Source organism: Chiloscyllium plagiosum, unplaced genomic scaffold (genome assembly GCF_004010195.1).
Source record: "Chiloscyllium plagiosum isolate BGI_BamShark_2017 unplaced genomic scaffold, ASM401019v2 scaf_6487, whole genome shotgun sequence".
Lineage (NCBI taxonomy): Eukaryota > Metazoa > Chordata > Chondrichthyes > Orectolobiformes > Hemiscylliidae > Chiloscyllium > Chiloscyllium plagiosum.
The window spans coordinates 16,678-22,720 of record NW_025213713.1 but is presented as its reverse complement, the minus strand read 5'-3'; the positions used below and the strand labels follow the sequence as shown (position 1 = coordinate 22,720).

The 6,043-nt window shown below is 48.8% G+C and overlaps 1 long non-coding RNA gene across 1 annotated transcript in view; it reads right to left on the bottom strand.

The window, feature by feature from the left end:
* Nucleotides 1–1,926: 1,926 nt before the first annotated feature.
* LOC122547703 overlaps nucleotides 1,927–6,043 on the bottom strand; it is a 6,153-nt gene continuing 2,036 nt past the window's right edge. Inside the window, exons 2-3 of the long non-coding RNA XR_006311069.1 lie at nucleotides 3,441–3,503; nucleotides 1,927–2,013 (exon numbers count right to left, since the gene is read on the bottom strand). This is a non-coding gene — a long non-coding RNA (uncharacterized LOC122547703). The remainder of the gene's footprint in view (nucleotides 2,014–3,440; nucleotides 3,504–6,043) is intronic.

Here is a 6,043-nt window from a genome sequence, read left to right as displayed (position 1 = left end):
GGGTGTGAGAAAGAGTTATGCACAGCAGCACCCCCAGCCTCCCATCCTGCTCTTGCAGCCGTGGTATTTCTGGCTAGTTTGGCCAGAATCTGCTCTTCATTTTATGGTTTTAACCATCTGACGTTAAACAAGAATCCAATAGTTCATTGAGGGAGCTTTTATTACGGTGGAAACACTGCTAGTCTGAACATTTTTATTTCTTTATAGCGAGTTTTGAGAAGACCCCTTTGCATCATGGTAGCCCACCAACTCACTAAAACAGCAGCTAATGAACTTGAAAGACCCTATTCAGACAACAAGCAAAACTAATATCTTTTACAAAATACCTTGCAAGAACTGTAACAAACACTACATTGGACAAACAGGCAGAAAACTAGACACCAGGATATATGAACATCAACTAGCCACAAAGAGACATGACCCTCTCTCACTAGTATCCTCACATACGGATGAGGACAGACACCACTTTGACTGGGACAACACATCCATCCGAGGACAAGCCAATCAAAGACACGCACGAGAATTCCTAGAATCATGGCATTCCAACCAGAACTCTATCAGCAAACACATCGAGTTAGACCCCATCTACCACCCCCTGAGAAAAGGAACCGGAAATGACATCACCACGGAAAACTGCGTCACCAACCCAAACATTTAAAATAGAAAGCAGGAATTATCAACAGTGCTTCGTCCGTAGGCCGACTGAAGATGTTACCTAGTAGGGTGACGAAACGTCTGGAAAATGAACCTTCCAGCTCAGCGAGCAAACTTACATCGTTTATTTTTCTGAAACGATCTTGTCCTTCTGAATGTCCGTACTGCTGGACTTTATATTTGCCTAATTCTTTTTTCCTCAGAATTTCTACTCAAGAATCTGTACCTAGGTACCTTGTACCTAAGGTGGCATCATGTAAAATTTTTACTGTACTCATGTGAATATGTGTGACAATAAAGTTGATTCAATCTCTAAAAGCAAAAGATTTACAAGGATATTGCCAGGTTTGGAGGGCTTGAGTTACAGGGAGAGGTTGAATAGGCTGGGGCTGTTTTCCCGGGAGTGTCGGAGGCTGAGGGGTGACCTTCTCGAGGTTTACAAAACCATGAGGGACACGGATAGGATAAATAGACAAAGTCTCTCTCTCAGGGTAGGTGAGTTCAAAACTAGAGGGTGTAGGTGAGAGGGGAAAGATTTAAAAGGGACCTTGAGGGGCAGCTTTTTCACGCAGAGGGTGGTGCGTGTATGGAATGAGCTGCCAGAGGAAGTGGTGGAGGCTGGTACAATGACAACATTTAAAGGGCCTGTGGATGGGTATATGAATAGGACGGGTTTAGAGGGATATGGGCCAAATGCTGGCAAATGGGACTGAATGAGGTTGGGATATCTGGTCGGCATGGACGAGTTGGGTCTGTTTCTGTGCTGTACATCCCTATGATTCTGGATTAGTGGTGCTGGAAGAGCACAGCAGGAACCTGAAGAAGGGCTTTTGCCCGAAACGTCGATTTTGCCTGTCCTCGGATGCTGCCTGAATTGCTGTGCTCTTCCAGCACCACTCATCCAGAATCTGGTTTCCAGCATCTGCAGTCATTGTTTTTACCCTGTACATCTCTACGAGTCTATCTACCACACTCCCCTCATCCACCCCGTTACCACCCGAATGAATTCAGTAAGATCGGTCAAAGGTGACGTCCCCTTTTGGAATCTGTTCCATTATCTTTCCTATCACTGATGCAGACTGCTCCCTGGTACCCCGGACTTGTTCAGACTCACTGTTAAAACTATGAGACAGTTTGATGAGTTATCCACTTCCCCAGTTCTGCTTTCTAATGAGTGTTATATTATACACACTGAATACAATCTCAGCAAGATCTGCCACAATTGCCTTCAGGCCCTCCATCTGGGCCAGGCACTGTTTGAGGGAGCAATACTTAGCGAATTAGAAATCGTACCTTTCACAGACTGCTCAGACTTCAAGGAGGCACGCTCGAGCCTTCCAGAACCTTCCGCCTGCACTTCTGAAAAACATTCAGATGATTAGATCCTGTGCCTTCCTCACGATTATAGAGGGCTCTAACATCACGAGGAGGACAGATGAGACTCACTTCCCTTGGTGGGAGAGTTCAAAACTAGGGGGCAATCAGGAAGGAGAGAGGGGAGAGATTTGAAAAGGACACGGGGGCAACTTTTTTTTTAAAACACACAGTGATTTGCGCATGGAGTGAACTTCCAGAGGAAGTGGCTGATGTGGATACAGTTACAGTGCATAAAAGACACTTGCATAAGTTCATAAGTCGGACAGATTTGGAGGGATATGGGCCAGGAGCAGGCAGGTGGGACTAGTTTAGATTAGATACTCTACAGCATGGAAACAGGCCCTTCGGCCCAACAAGTCTACACTGACCCTCCAAACAGCAACCCACCCAGACCCATTCCCCTACACCTAACACTATGGGCAATGTAACATGGCCAATTCACCCTGACCTGCACATCTTTGGACTGTGGGAGGAAACCCCACACAGACACGGGGAGAATGTGCAAACTCCACACAGACAGCTGCCTGAGGCTGGAATCGAACCTGGGACCCAGGCGCTGTGAGGCAGCGGTGCTAACCACTGAGCCACCGTGCTGATTATGGTCAGCACGGACTGGTTGGGTCGAAGGGTCTGTGCTCTCACACTGTGGGACTCGATTGCTCCCCTATGCGTCCAGTATGTAGCAGTTTGTCACACAGACGGGGATCGTTCGGCCCATCTGCCCGACACTGATGTCAGTGGTCCACACCATCCCTGCCCCAACTTCTCTCTCTATTCCTCTCCCCCGTGTTCATTCTGTCAACAATACTTGTCACCCTTTGTGGGGGTGAGTCCCACACACTTCCCCCCAATCTTCGGGAGACCATGTTTCCCCTGAATTCCCGAGTGGATTCATTAGTGACTATCCTACTTTATTGCGGGGGCGGGGGGGGGGGGGGGGGGGGGGAGGGGAAAAACAGGGGAGTTTTTGTTTTAAACCAATGGCTTCTGCACTTTCGCCAGGGACTCTGCACACCAGCCCCTTGTTATGTTCTTTTGAGAACAAGCTGCTTATCGTGACTGCGAGTGTGGCCCAGCTAAGATTTCACCTAAGTTTAACATCAGTTCTCTGCAGTCCTCTGCCAACGAACCCCGGGGTTTGGTCAATTTCTTGTTAGCATCTGTTGACATCTTCAGTGATTTGTTTTTGTAACTTTTTTGTTTGGTGTCTGTCCTCTGCCACATGAGAGACCATTCCAATTTCAGTTTGACAGTTTTATAAACCTGCAGGGGGTGGTGTTCCTGTGTACCTCCTGCACCCCTGTCCTTTGAGGTGGGAGAGGTTTACAGGTTTGGAAGCTACTGTTGATGCAGCCATGGTGCATTTATACAATTAATCAATCGATTAATTAATTAATTGGAACTCATACCTCTTCCAGACAGATCCAACTTTACCGAGTTTGTCTCCACTCTCCCCTGAGGGTCCGGTACTCCTGAAAAACACAGGTCAGGTTCGGGTAATTGGATCGTGTTCACACACCACACAGCTCCCACAGGGGTCAGCAACGTATAGAATTTATAACCCACCCACACCCATCCACCCACGGTCCAACTCCTTCCTTTCGTAGGATCCCGATAGGGTGGAAGCCAGCCATTCGGCCCGTCGAGTCCACGCTGACCTTCCAAAGGTGGCTTCCCAGAGCCACCTAAACCCCACCCCAGCCTATTCCTGCCAGCCTGCATTTCTCACAGCTAACCCGCCTGTATTGCACATCTCAGGACACTATGGGGCAATTTAGCATGGCCAATCCACCCTAACCTGCACATCCCTGGGCACTATGGGACAATTTCCCACGGCCAATCCACCCTACCCTGCACATCCCTGGGCAATATGGGACAATTTAGCATGGCCAATCCACCCTACCCTGCACATCCCTGGACACTATGGGACAATTTAGCACGGCCAATCCACCCTAACCTGCACATCTTTGGTGTAAATTAAAGTACCTGCATGAAACCCACGCAGACATTGAGGGGGGGGGGGAGAGAATGTGCCAACTCCACGCAGACAGTCGCCCAAGGGTGGGATCGAACCGGAGTCCCTGGTGTTGGGAGGCAGCAGTGCTAACCATTGAGCCCCCGTGCTGCTCCATCTATCTCCCCAGCATTTCGATCCAGCTTCCCCTTTAAGTGCATCCAGAGTATTCACGGCCGCCGGTCTGTGGGGGGGGGGGAGGACTCTGTATCATGGCGGAAGTGGGTACTGCGGATGCTGGAGATTAGAGACAAGATCAGAGCGGTGCTGGAAAAGCACAGCATCCAAGGAGGAGGTAAATCGACGTTCCGGTCAAAAGCCCTTCGTCAGGAATGAGGCTGGGAGTCTGGGGGGGGGGGGGGGGTGGAGAGATAAATGGGCTCCACAACGTGCCCATTCTCTGGGTACATAGGTCTGCCCTGAATGGATTTAGCCATTACCGTCTTCTATAGGTGAGCCCCTGGTTCTGATCTCCCAGCACCATCTTCTCTCTCTGCCGACTGTCCCTTTCATCGCCTTAAAGCCCTTGATCGGTCATCCCCGTCTTTAACAGAACAGAACCGCTGCCTGTTCAGTTTTCTTTCCTGATGGGTGCAATCTCTCAGCTCTGGCATCATTCCCTCCCTCCCCCCCCCAACCTCTCCTCCTCCACCTCCATTTGAATAAAACGGAGAGCAGCTCAGCGGTTTCAGAAGGCAGTTGGGGAATGGGCAATAAACCCTGGGCCCAGCCAGTGATGGCCACATCCTCCCGGGTTAATGTTGAAAATAAACGACTCAGCAAGTGTCGTCTTAACCAAGGTCTACTACAAGTTCAAAATCGCTTTACCACAAATGAATCTCAGTTTTGTTTCTGCTTTTGGGGTCTGACCAACGTGGGATGCTGTTTTGAGAGTCTGTGACCCCTGACCTCTCCGTTCCTCCCCCCCCCGACTCACTTTCCGAGCAGTGTCCAACCACTTTATCCTTCCCACCCAAAACACATCACCTCAAATTTATCCACCTTGAAATCCATCTGCAGTCTTCCAGTCTCTTCCCAGTGGCTCTCTCTTTCTTCCCTCGATCACCCCAATTTGTGTCACATGGGCACTTTGAAACGTGACTGCCAAATCCCAAATGTTTGCATTTTCCATCATCCTGTACAAATACAGGGCTCACTTCCTCTGTCTGCTATCCCTCCAGGGCTAACTTTTTCTTTTGTACGCTTTACAGTGCCTCTTTAAGAGTCACACAGCACAGAAACAGACCCTTCGACCCAACCTGTCGATGACGACCATAATCCCAAACTAATCCAGTCCCCCCTGCCTGCTCCTGACCCATCTCCCTCCAAACCCTTTCCTGTTCATATCCTTATCCAAAAGCCCTTTAAATGTTGTAACTGTACCCACAATCCCCCACTTCCTCAGGATCTTCATTCCACACACGAACCCCACTCTGTGTAAAAGACTTGCCCTGCATCACTTTTTAAAATCTTTCCCCTCTCGCCTTAAAACGTACCCCCCTAGTCCCTCATTATTTTATAAACTTCCATAAGGTCCCCTCTCAAGCTCCTATGCTCCAACGAAAACAGTCCCGGCCTATCCAGCCTCTCCTCGTAACCCAAACCCTCCGAACCCGGCAACATCCTGATAAATCTCTTCTCCAACTTAGCAATATCCTTCCTTTCCTTACAAACTACCTCTCAAAATGCACTGAGGCAAGGCAGCTGGACTAGGACTTTTCAAAAATCTAAATACATTACATCTAGCAAATTATCCTTATCGAGCTCTCCTCAGTAAGAAGATTGGTTAAATGTCATGTGTGCTTTTGGAATCTGTTCTGATTGTTTGTTATATTTTAGGCTCCTGGATGATTTGGATGCGAGCATAAGAGGTACAGTTAGTAAGTTTGCAGATGACACCAAAATTGGAGGTGTAGTGGACAGCGAAGAGGGTTACCTCAGATTACAACAGGATCTGGACCAGATGGGCCAATGGGCTGAGAAGTGGCAGATGGAGTT